Raw genomic sequence first — 12943 nt, forward strand, 5'->3', positions numbered from 1 at the left:
ACCACCTGGGCCACCCTTCCACTTCTGGCTTTTTGGTAGTTAATTTGGAGATAAGAGTCTCAGAGACTTTCCTGCCCAGGCTGGCTTTGAAATGCAATCTTCATATCTCAGCCTCCTGAGTAGCTAGGATTATAGGCATGATCCACCCACACCAAGACAAAAGTCTACGTTGTGTGTGTTTGTGAGTTTGTGATGGTGAATGTTATATCACAGTATATATATATATATATATATATATATATGTATATATATGTGTGTATATATACACACATAGATATGTCATATGTATATATATGTATATATGTGTGTGTATATATACATGTATATGCTCGTATATGTATATGTACACACACACACATTCAAGTTACTACTCTTGTTATATATAAAGCTATCCAAATTCATTCTGCCAGAGTAACTAAAAGCCCTGCCTTGAAAAGAAAAAAAAGTACAATTCTGATTATATCCTTTTGAAAAAGCTCCCAGAATGAAATAGCCACCATACATATATTACTTTGTACTCACAAGGAATTTTGCTAATTCAATCAACCAGGTTTCAATAATGTATTGATGTTTTCTAAAAAAGAACATTGCTTTGTTCCTGCTAATAATCATGTTCACAGAAATGTAATATCTTTCAACTTCATTAATATGCATTGCAACCAAGATTTTAAAAATTCCATAATACATTTGAAATAAGCACAGAGTTTTAAAGTGCATTTGTTTATAATCCTAGTTAAAATGTGGATTTGGAGCTAGATGCTGGTGGCTTATACTTGTAATCCTAGCTATTCAGGCAGCCAAGATCTGAGGATCGTAGTTCAAAGCCAGCCTGGGCAAAAAGTCCATAAGACTCTTATCTCCAAATAACTACCAAAAAGCCAGAAGTAGATCTGTAACTTAAAGTGGTAGAGTGTTAGCTTTGAGCAAGACAATTTAGGAACAGTACCCAGACCAGGAGTCTGAGCCCCACAACCAAAAAAAGAAAAAAAAAGAAAAGAAAAGAAAAGAAAAATGAGGCTTTGGAAGCCCAAAGATTCATTACCTATATATTATCTAGCCTCAGGACATTTGTGTTTGAGGCTGCCAAAAAGTGTATCTCAGTGTCAAGAACAGCAAAATATGCTGTCACTATCAACTTTGTTTTATGTATCTACACCCTAAAACTTCTCTCCTTATTTTTAGTAATATGATAGCTTGTCTCACAAAGAAAAACAACTGGGATTAAAATATTACTATATTACTTCACAACTAAGACTTCAGTTATCTCAGAAGACAATGGAAAATTCTTCACATATTTGACAGAAAAACAAACAGATTTTTCCTTTATGATTGTGTTCTTTATAAGTTCCTTGTAAGGTCTGAAGTTCTAAACCAGCTCAAACAAAAGTCCATGGGACTTTTTTTTTCTTTTTTTCTAGTTCTGAGGCCCTGGGCACTGCCCTTGAGCTTTCTCAAGACTAGTGCTTTACCACTAAGGCACAACATCACTTCTGGCTTTTTCTGCAAATATGGTACTGAGGAATGAAATTCAGGGCTTTTGTGCACGCACTAGGCCACACTCCCAGGCCCAGACTCTTATCTCCAAATAATCACCACAAAACTCTAAGCGGAGGTGTGGCTCAAGTGTTAAGAGTTGAGTGCCAGTCTTGAGTGAAAAAGCTAAGTGACAGGGCTAAGTCCCTGCATTCAAGCCCCCAGTTCTCTCTCTCTCCCTCTCTCCCTCTCCTCCCCTCTCTCTGTGATATATATATATATATATATATATATATATATATATATATATCACACACACACACACACACACACAAGCTAAGAGCTTTTCCCAGAAATCTTACTGCTCTCATGTCCAGCTGGCCTAAACTACTCTTCTGAAATCCATCTCTGGCAAAGAAAATGAAACGATTCCTATTGGGTTAGGATAATTAAACTTCAACATGTGAAAATGGAAATGGAACTGGCTTTCCCTAAGGCCTATGGTTTCTTGGAGAACATAGGTGCTAGGATTTTTCTTTTAGAAGAGGCTCAGCAGCATTTGCTAGCTGATAGGCAACCCCAAAAGGGCTGTCTCCCAGATCCAGGCATAGTAGCACAGCACTGCCATTTCTGAGACCGCCGGTCCTCGGGGGCCCATGGCTTGTTAAATTTGGTGTCCTAGAGTTAAGCCATTCCTGTGCCATGTAAGTGTCATGGAGGGCTGGAAATGTGGCTTAGTGGTAGAGCGCTTGCCTAGCATGCATGAAGCCCAGGGTTTGATTCCTCAGTTTCACATATACAGAAAAAGCCGGAAGTGGCACTGTAGCTCATGTGGTAGAGTGCTAGTTTTGAGCTGAAGAACTCAGGGACAGCACCCAGGCCCAGGGTTCAAGCCCCACAATCGACAAGAAAAACAAACTCAGGGGAAAGCATCAAGATCTGAGTTGAAACCTTGCTTTGTACTATGCCCCCCTGGTTCTTTTTATTAGCTGAGTGTCACCCGGAGGAATCATGGGGTGAAGAAGCATTTGAGCAAGAATCAAAGCATTATGTGCAAAAGAGATGCCATGATGGGCCATGTATTATCTGTTGTATGTTATGGCCACAAATTTTTTTAAATATTTTTTATTGTAATTAATAAAAGGGTTACATGATATTTGCCAGATAGAAGGTGCATTAATTCACATACATTGATACCCTTTCACATGTCTTGGTACCCATTTCCCTCCCCCCCACTCCCCCACCTGTCTTGGTTTTCCCCCCTTCCCTATCAAATTTCAAATAACCAAATACAAATAAATTCAATATATCAGATAACAAAGTGAGATACTGTAACAATATGAGATACCCAAGGGACAGCAAAGGAGATGAGATATAACATAGTACATTAAGGACAACAATCGTTTGTTATATGGCTTTTGTTTCAATATCCTGGAGGTCCTTTCAATTAGCTTCATACTATATGGCCTTATGTATCAAGATTTTGCTCTATTATAGATCTCTGCTAGTAGAGCCCAAGGTTTCTACTGATTAGGCCACAAAATTTTTTAATTCCCACTTTTTAGTCACCCTTTCACTCAAAAACAAAGGCCGTTTGTGCCATCTTTGAAAGTGTCACAATTTCTCCACAATTTGTCCAGCTGTTCTTCACAAAGGAAACCACTCTATTCCAGAATGGAGGTGCACACTTTCTCTCCCAGTTGTATTTGCCATTAGTTCAATACTTCTATGCCTTCCTTCAGCCAACTTCACTGTCTCCTCTCTTTCCTGAGAAGACCAGAGACCCTATCTCTGTTCCCTTTAAGACTGTATCTCATAGGATTTTTCAAAATAGGATTTTTCTCAATACTTGAACCCACATCTGACAATATATTCACTTACCTTTTTTTTTAGTATTTTTTACTTACCTTTTGTTTGTTTGTTTGTTTGTTTGTTTTTGAAAGCAATCCTGGGACTTGAACTCAAGGTCTGGGTACTGTCCCTTAGCTTTTTTGCTTAAGGCTAATGTTCTACCACTTGAACCCCAGCTCCACTTCTGCTTTTTAATTGGGTATCAGAGTCTCACAGACTTCCCTAGGCTGGCTTCAAACCCTGATCCTCAGATCTTATTTTCCTAATTGCTAGGATTACAGGCCTCAGGCTCCAGCACCCAGGTACATTTCACTTAGGTGCTTCTCTTACCATACTTAGCCCTTCCTTTTGTGGGCTGACATGCAGAAAGAGACCTTGAATGCTCGTACTCTGATAGCTAATTTCATTTTGTTTTTCCCTCCATGTTTCTTTCTTTCCTCAAGTTCCCCAGAGAACCAGCACAATAGTGACCTCACATTCTCTGCTACCTGTGATTATTTCTTTCTTCTACTTCTCTCTGCTGAGTGGTTTGGGATAATTGTCTTCTGAATGGCTGACTTATTGATATGATAGTAAATGCCCTATCTGTAGATACAGATGTGTTCCTGAATACCCTTTTCGAACTGATGCTTTAAAAGTTGATTCTGGCCAGGTGGTGACAGCTCATACTTGTAATCCTAGCTACTCAGGAGGCTGAGAGCTAAGGATTGCAGTTCCAAGACAATCAAGGCAGGAAAATGCTAGGGATCCTTAGCTCCAATTAACCACCAAAAAGCCACAAGTGGAGCTGTGGCTCAAGTAATAAAGCACCAGCCTATGGTGGGGAGAGATAAGTGAGATCATAAGGCCCTCAGTTCAAGCCGCAGCGCGCGCACTTGCGCGCGCACGCACGCACACACGCACGCACGCACGCGCACGCACGCACGCGCACACACACACACACACGCACGTGTGCACACACACACACACACACACACACACACACACAGTTGATTCTGGGGCCTGCCATCACAAAACAGGAATAAGGGACAAGGAATAGTATTATTCTAGTAATTCAAGAGTGAGGGATGACTTACACTTTAACATATAAGCTTATTATGTAATAGCCTTTTCTTTTTTTTCTAATTATAAAGACAGTACTCACTATAGAAAATTTAGAAGAAAGAAACGGGTTTCACAGGCAACTTTCATGAGGAGTATGCTGAAGGCAAATAATCTGCCACTCAACAAAGCTCCATACTGTACTCTTGGCACACAGACACTGTAACACATATCCCCATCAGGCACAGACTGAGTGCTTGCAATTTGTTATCTGTTGACACTTACCAGAAACATTAAAACATCTAAGATCATCCCTTAAAGTAATAGGAGTCGGGTTAATTCAAGAAGTTGCTTGGGCAGGCCTTTGCTCCTCCTGCCTGTCATCCTAGCTACTCAGAAGGCTGAGATCTGAGAATCGTAGTCAAAGGCAGCCTAGGCAGAAAAGTAGTCTATAAGACTCCTCTCTCCAATTAGCCAGCTAAAAGCCTGAAGTGGAGATGTGACTCAAATGGTAGAGTGCCATCCTTGAGCAAAAAAGATCAGGGACGATGTCCAGGCCCTCACTAATCATGAGGAAAAAGCAAACCCACACTGAAGGAACCTTTCAAAATATCAAGTTCATAGAAAATAAAGACTGAGGAATTGTACTACATGGAGGAGACGAAGGAATCTGGAAAATTGCATGCTGCTTGGAACCTGGATTAAATTTGGAACAAAGAGAGAGGACAATTAAGAAATTTGGGGAAAAAAAGATGAAAACTAATCATGAAAGATATAAACCTTAAAAAGAGAGAGAGAGTGGCTGGGAGTTTGGCCTAGAGGTAGAGTGCTTGCCTAGCATCATGACCCGGGTTCAATTCCTCACTACCACATACGTAGCAAAAAAGCCAGAAGTGGTGCTGTGGCTCAAGTGGTAGAGCTCTAGCCTTGAGAAAAATCTAGGGACAGTGCTCAGGCCCTGAGCCCAAGCCCAGGACTGCCCCCACCCCCGAGAGAGAGAGAGAGAGAGAGAGAGAGAGAGAGAGAGAGAGAGAGAGAGAGAGAGAGAGAGAGACAGAGAGAGAGAGAGAGAGAGAGACAGAGAGAGACAGAGAGAGACAGAGAGAGACAGAGAGAGAGAGACAAAGACAGAGAGAGACAGAGAGAGAGACAGAAAAGAAATTTGAGCCAAGCACTGGTGGCTTGTGCCTGTAATTCTAGCACTTAGCAGACTATGTTCTGAGGACCAGGGGTCACAGTCAGCCCTAGACAGAACAGTCTTTGAGACTCTATCTCAAATTAATCAGTAAAAATCCAGAAGTGGAGTTATAACTCAAGTGTTGGAGTGCCAGCCTTGAGGGGAAAAGCTGAATGAGATCCTGAAGCCCTGAGTTCAAGCTCCAGAACCAGAAAAAAGGGGGGAGGTGAAATTTGAAGTACGTTTACAGTTAGTAGCATTATATCAGATAACTTTTAAAAATCATAGTAGCTTGGCCAGGAGTTTGGCTTAGTGGTAGAGTGCTTGTCTAGACTCAGGTTCAATTTTTGGTACCACATACACAGAAAAGTCAGAAGTGGTGCTGTGGCTCAAGTGGTAGAGTGCTAGACTTGAGGAGAGCCCAAGGACAGTGCTCAAGCCCTGAGTTAAAGCCCCAGGACTGGCAAAAAAAAATCATAATAGCTGCCAACTAGAAAAGGAAATTATAACTCTATGTAAGATTTAACTAGTATAATAGTCTAGAAAAATAAGCAGGAAAATACTTAAAATTTAGAACATCAGAAATTCAAGTTGGTGAAATTCCATACTTTAACTAGCTACTCAGAAGTGTGAGATCTGAAGACCACAGTTCAAAGCCAGCCTGACAGGAAAGTTGGTGGCACTTTTTTTTTCTTTTTCATATATTTTTATTGTAATTAATAGAGATGTTACAGCTGTACTCACCAGATAGAAGATGTATTACTTCACACACATTGATACTCTTTCTCGTGTTTTTGTCCCCATTTCCCTCCCCTACCCCCTTCCCTCATCTTGTTTTCCCCCTTCCCTTTCCTATTTCAAATAAGCAAATAAACACATATATAATATACCAGATAACAAGGTAAGATACTGTAACAATATGAGAGTAACCAAGGGACAACAAAAGAGATGAGAAATAACATAGTACATTAAGAATAACAATCACACATTATATAGTTCATGTTTTCATGTTTCCATATTCTGGAGATCTTTTCATTTAGCCTCATCCTATATGGCCTTATGTATCTAGGTTTTGTTCTATTGTAATCCTCTGCTAGGAAAGTCCAAGATTTGTACTTATTATTACAAATGAGGGAAACCATTGAGCCTGTGTTCCTTTGAGTCTGGCTTTCTTCACTTAATATGATTTTTTCCAAGTCTTTCCATTTCCTTACTATGGGGTGATGTTGTTCTTTCTGATGGCAGCATAAAATTTCATGGTATATAAATACCACATCTTGTTGATCCACTCATCGACTGAGGGGCATCTGGGTTGGTTCCATATCTTTGCTATGGTGAATAGAGCTGCAATGAACATGGATTGGTGAGACTCTGATCTCCAATTAACAACCAAAAAGTAGGAAGTAGAGGTGTGGCAGTAGTAAAATGCTATGAGAAAAAAATAACAAACAATGATAACAAAAGAAAACCTCTCAGGAACAGAGCCTAAGCCCCGAGTTCAAATCCAGGACCAGTACAAACACACACAAAAACACACACGTGCACACGCGCATGCGCGCGCACACACACACACACACACACACACACACACACACACATACACACACACACACACTGTTCTAATCAGTTTAATATGCAAATTCAAAATCATTCCAGTTCCACTCATATTAACTTTGTTTAGCTCTCAGTTGACCTTCTTTAAGTATGAAGAAAAATGAAGAGAGCGCATCCATGGATACACAAAAAAATAGGGAGATGTCAAGATGGCAGTGAAACAATAGGGAATCACCCTAGCTCTCTCTAATTAGAGATTTAATGTCTTAACATATACTTCACCCCAAGAGAAGACAACAAGAAAAATATAAACAGAGAATCACGAGAAAAACATGGATTATATAATAGCTCTGCATAGCTAAATTGTGAACCTTAGATTGTCTTTAGAAATAAATCTTTCCAACTCTTTTCTTTTTACTCTTTATCTGGTCATGCTGGATTTTTAAACTTGGGACCTTGTGCTTGTGAAACTGGAGCTTGACCACTTGATCCAACCCTCCAGTCCTGCTGGTTATTATTATTATTATTATTATTATTATTAATTATTAATTATTTTGCCAGTCCTGGGCTTGAGCTCAGGGCCTGAGCACTGTCCTTGGGTTTTTTCTCAAGACTAGAGCTCTGCCACTTGAACCTCAGCACCACTTTTGGCTTTTTCTTTTTTCTATGTATGTGGTACCGAGGAATCAAACCTGGGTCTTCGTGCATGCTAGGCAAGCACTCTACCATTAGGCCAAACTCCAGGCCCCTTGCTGGTTATTTTGAAGATGAAGTCTAGTGACCTTTTCTGCCCAGGCCAGCCTCACACTGTGATTTTCTAGATCTCAGCTTCCTGAGGAGCTAGGATTACAGGCTTGAGCCATCAGCTCCCACCACTTTTGAAATATCCCGTGTTATTTTTCCTTCTGAATTATGAAAAACATACCATGCATGCCTAGGACCCAAGTGGAAGAAAATTACTTTCTCTATCTCCTTTGTTTCCCCAAGAATTTCTCTTTTCATTTTTCTCTTTGATCCAAGAATGGGGCTAGAGCTCAGTACCTGAAGCTTTCATTCATTGTCTAGTGCTGTACTAACTGAGCCACACCTCCAACCCCAGGAACTGGCTTCCTCAATCAAGTTCATTGTCAAGAGACAGCTAAACTTGCACAGCTTCAGGCTAGAGCTGAATCTCTTCACAGTGTGTTTGTATGTGTCATGAGCAGGCGAAGTAATTCACCAATAGGCAGATAATATGATGCAACATAGTTTATTGATTTCACATAGCTTAGCAGAGTTAACACTGTATTCTAGTTGCTATCTTCTAGTCCTAACTCGCCTAATCCTAATCTGCCTGTCCAGCTCACCCGCTGGACTCACCTCTCTGACATCTCTTAGTCCCCGAAGTGGTACAGGGCCTGCCCGTCAGATGTTAGACGCAGCTCCCAGTCCTGCTGCCATGTGAGCTCCGGGGCCTCCTTGTTCTTCTCGGACAAGGAGCAGCTTCTGCTTGGCCAAAGATCCTCGAATCTCAGTTAAGGCCAGCAGAAGCGCCGTCCTTCATTCTGGGTCCTTGGTTTATATTGGCCCTTGCCTTGCTTCTTTCTAGCCCAAACTCCTTCATGCTTGATTTGGATTGGCTATGCCTTGGTCCTTGCTTGGTCTGGATTGGTTACACCCTTTGGTCAGTGGTGCCCAGAGATGTGCTGGTGGCTTGCTCTATCTATTCTGCCCAGATGTGTGGGCTCCTATGATACTTCATCTTGTAAGCCAGGCTCCTAACCGTTGCTATGGTTATAGTCATATGTGTCCTTAGTCATTTTTATCTCCCATGTCCATAAGCCTTTAGGTACCAGTTTGAATTGGCAATATATTTCTTAGTTTCATTTCATTACTGTATTTCATTTAATTACTCTACTCTTCTCAGATTATTATATCACTATTTTATATCATATTCATTTAGCATTCCACAATATATTCATCATATACCATTTTTGTATTATATTTATTATATCCATCATGCTACTATTTTCACCCTATTAAATGCTCACAACAGTATGTATGCTTCCACATGTGTTTGTTTAGTAGTGTGGGGACCACCATGCTATGTCCCACTCTGTCACAACCCTCCAGGCATCCTAAACATTTGTGCACAATTGAAAGCAAAGCTGGCAGCCTTTGGCTCAAAGCCATCTGACTCAGACTCCCCACAACAGTAGCAGGCTAACTTATTGGCTTGCCCAATAAGTCAGCTACCAGGGAAGTTCTTGGTAGTTCTTTTCCTTTACTGACTACAAGTGTTAAGTCTAGATTCAGGAAGCTTGATCCAGCCTGTAACTCTATAATCTCTGCTGTGCTCTGCACATCACAGAAGATCCACAGGTAACAGATTTAGAATCTGAAAAGAACTGGGGTTTCATTTGGTTTGGTTTTTAACTATATCTCCTAAAGGTCAGTGTTTCCTTTAATAAGCCAGTTATGTGTTGCAGTCACCAAATGTAGTTGTAATCCTAACTACTCAGGAGGCTGAGATTTGAGAATCACAATTCAATATCAGCTTAAGAAAGCAACTCTGTGAGACTCATCTCCAACTAACCAACAAAAAGATAGAAGTGGTTCTGTGGCTCAAGTGCTAGCCTTTAGAAAAAAAAAAGAGCTGCAAGAGGTTGGGGATAGAGAATGAGGGAGAAAGAGAAAGAGGGAGTGAGGGAGAGAGGGGGGAAAGAAGGAAGAGAAAGAGAGAAGGCAGGCAGGCAGGCAGGCAGAAAGGAAGGAAGGAATGACAGAAGATTTTTGGTATTTGATATATGTTAATGCCTTTGATTCTCAGGCAAGTGCCCCCATATCCCACTTATAATCAGATTCTGTGTGTGTGTGTGTGTGTGTGTGTGTGTGTGTGTCTTCTCCCACAGGTGGCACCAGTACCTCTCTGGGTCCCCACCACCTGTATTCTCTTCACATCTTCCTACTTCCTCCTCCCACAGCAAGACTGGCTGTGTGATCAGCGTGTTTCTACAAGCTTGAAAAATTACATTCATTACATTCTTGCCTGTTTCTATTTTAGAAGTCAGTGTGGAAATCAGAACTTAACTTCTGTTTGGTTTGGTTCTAGCAGGAACCTATGCAGCAGGAAGAAAAAGGTTGAGAAGTAGGGAGGTGGGAGGGCGGGTGAGACTGCATGAGGAGGAGGAATGCCTGAACCAATGGCTCTGAATGCCTGCTCTAAGGAAGGGATGGGTTGCTAGGTTGCAATGGTGCAGAGATGAGTGCCATACATGGAGTAACTTATCTTTTTCTGTCAGGGATGTGGCAAATGCAATTTGGCTTCTTCCATACGTGGGCTTGTAACCAAATCAAAATGTTTTATCTACTGTATTTTATATAATCTACAGTCTCCCTCATTGTAAGATGCTCTGCTATACTCAGGTCAATTAAGAAGACTTATTGCCAACTAATTATAAAACAGTATATATGGGTTGGGAGTTTGACCTAGTGGTAGAGTGCTTGCCTAGCATGTATGAAGCCCTGGGTTCCATTCCTTGGTACCACCCAAAAGTGGTGGCTATGGCTCAAATAGTAGAGCACTAGCCTTGAGAAAAACTAAAGGACAGTGCCCACTTCCTGAGTTCAAACCCCAGGACTGGCAAACAAAAAACACAAAAACAAAAACAAACCAGTATATATGAGCTGGGTGCTGGTGGTTCACACATGTAATCCTAGCTACTCAGGAGGCTAAGATCTAAGCAACACAGTTCAAAGCTAGCCTGCACAGGAAAAGTCCATGAGACTCTTGTCTTCAGTTAACCACCAGAAGTAGAGCTGTGAATCAGCACAGAATAAACAACAACAACATAAATCTTATGCTGGAAGACACATCCCAGTTTTGAGGATAGTCAGTTGTGACAGTGTGTCTTAGATTAGAATGGATGGAATATATAAATCAAGGATTGCAAACTTTTTGCCTGAATCATTTCATAATGTTTTACAATCTGTATTAGAACTTGAGTATGGCCACAACCACAAGTGGAGGTAAGGCTCAAGTAGTAAAGTACTAGCCTTGAGCAAATAAAGCCGAGACAGAACACAAGGTCCTGAATTCAAGTCCTGGTACACACACACACACACACACACACACACACACACACACACAGAGAGGAGGAATAGTAGGAAACAACATGGGCTATGGCTTTGTGAGGTGGAATCATGTTTACCTTCTGCCTAGTCTTCTCCTAGGAGAAAGAAAGCTCTCCCCACTCTACCTTGCTAAGGATGCTTAGCCTTTCAAGTGCCTGAAACATTACAGCTTCCAATTGTTACAGCACAGGCATAAAAGTATTTCTAGAACATCATTTAAAACACTATTCTTCCTTTTTCTTTTAAGTCTTTCCCCTAGTCAAGCACAGTATTTTAACAGACAGTAAATAAATAAATATGTTTATATATGCATATAGATGTATATAGATGGATGTATATAGGTGTGTATATATACGTTCTCCTAAGGTAATATTTTATCAGTATTTATTATTGTATCCAAAGAAAAGACCTTGAGGAGGGTCGACTGCAGCTTGGTTGCCATGGCAGTAATCTGTCAAACAGGAATGGGAGTCTTTTTCAAACCTGCTTAACCCTTTCTCTTACCCCACAGTGCAGAACTGAGAGAATGCTGTTGACTTTATAGAATGCCACTGGGAGAGACAATGCATCTCTGTGACAGGGCCCAGAGTTGCTTATGGTTCTCTAGACCCATGGGCCGCTCCCTTCTGGCTTCTCTGAGCCACCCTTGCTGGACCAGGTACATTCCTTGAATGTGCCACTCTCTTGGGCTTCTGAGTACAGCATGGATGGCTCCTTCTGCCTAGCAGGTGCCCTATGCTAGCCCTAACTCCTGCTCTTGTTCAGTTCCCAGAGGATACCACCTCCTTTAGGAACCCCGCCTCACACTTTGTATGTGTGTGTGTGTGTGTGTGCGCGCGTGCATGTGTGTGGTTGCACACTCTCACTGAGGCTTGAACTCTGAACCTTCAGTTCTTACCTAGCTTCAAGGTGGAGTCCTATCACTTAAGCTATATCTTCACTTTTCAGCTTCTGGCTGGTTAATTGGAGATGAGTCTCTCAGCTTTGTCTGCCAGGGCTGGCTTCAAACTTCAATCCTTAGAAGGGATTGAGTAGCTAGGATATTCTTGCTCAGATAAATGGATGGACCTAGAACAAATCCTGTGAAGTAAGCCAAGTTCAGAGAGACAAACAGCCCATGTTTCCTCTCATGTGTGGAAGCTACATTTAAAACATGATTGGACAAGGTAACCTAACAGGGCTCTGTGCATTTACACACAGACAGAGGATACCCTTCAGGGAAGACCCCAAAGGCATTACCCCACTGAACATCTAAAATGCCATTTATCAAAACAAATTCCAGGAAATGGAAGCACACAGTTTTTGCAGTTGCTTTTGGTGGTATTGTTTGTTTGTTGTTGTCATTAGTTTTTAGGAGGGTGAAAAGAGGGTACAGGAATGGAGGGAGAAAGCATGAAAAATGAAGCTACGGTATTCAATATACCCTATGTAACAAATGAAGCAGGCAACCTGTAAACAGGGACAGAGGCGGAAAACGAGGGAAAAGTGAAGCAAGAGGTGACATTGTCCAAGAAACACCGTAGTCATTTCTTGATGTATGGAATCATAACCTCTTTGTACAACTCAATAATAACAATAATCATAATAGAAAATAAATGCTTTCCATCAAAAAGAAATAAAGAAAACCAAGAAGGATATATATATACACACATATATATATATCTTTGCCTAGCTCTCAGAACACTCTATTTGGAAAACTAGTCAAAGTCAAAGTAAAAGAATAGTCTTTTCTTC

General features: G+C 41.0%; 1 protein-coding gene across 1 annotated transcript in view; it reads left to right on the forward strand.

Annotated features, from left to right (window-relative positions):
* Pced1b (PC-esterase domain containing 1B) overlaps window positions 1-12943 on the forward strand; it is a 61821-nt gene that overhangs the window by 17179 nt on the left and 31699 nt on the right. The window lies entirely within an intron of this gene.

The sequence above is a fragment of the Megascapheus bottae genome, chromosome 2 (assembly GCF_031878675.1).
Source record: "Megascapheus bottae isolate mThoBot1 chromosome 2, mThoBot2.hap1, whole genome shotgun sequence".
Lineage (NCBI taxonomy): Eukaryota > Metazoa > Chordata > Mammalia > Rodentia > Geomyidae > Megascapheus > Megascapheus bottae.